We start from the raw sequence: 593 nt of genomic DNA, 5'->3' as shown, positions 1-593 counted from the left end.
TATCATATTAGTATTGATTATTGATTCTTATTTTGCATACTCACAGATACACACGCATGCACCCACACACACGCAAAAACCGACTCAATCACAAAAACACACCCTCACTCACTCAGTGTGAGTGTGCCGACACACAGATATACAGATACACACAAACACCCACAAACACCCACATAGACACACCCATCCAGGTCCAGATCATGACATCACAAAGGAGAGTCTCAGTGTTTCCGACACTTTAGTGAAATCACACAACTATACAAACTGAGCAGAAGGCAATGGCAATGGTAGAAAAACAGACAGTTACATGAAATATCATCAGCAATACATCACAACTCAGGAAACAAAACAAGGCAATGGACCCAGAACTTCATGGAGAGTCGAGTGTGAATGTGTTCAGGCATGGTGTGAGAGAGAGAGAGAGAGAGAGAGAGAGAGAGAGAGAGAGAGAGAGAGAGAGAGAGAGAGCGAGAGAGAGAGAGAGAGAGAAATGTACTGAATGTTGAAGGCTTTTGGTTATTTTACAAACTAATAAAAGCATGTTCACCTGGCACAATAAATATGATCAAATAAATATCAATAAATACATGGAA

Source organism: Gadus chalcogrammus, chromosome 1, assembly GCF_026213295.1.
Source record: "Gadus chalcogrammus isolate NIFS_2021 chromosome 1, NIFS_Gcha_1.0, whole genome shotgun sequence".
Classification (NCBI taxonomy): Eukaryota; Metazoa; Chordata; class Actinopteri; order Gadiformes; family Gadidae; genus Gadus; species Gadus chalcogrammus.
This window is presented reverse-complemented; position numbering follows the sequence as displayed.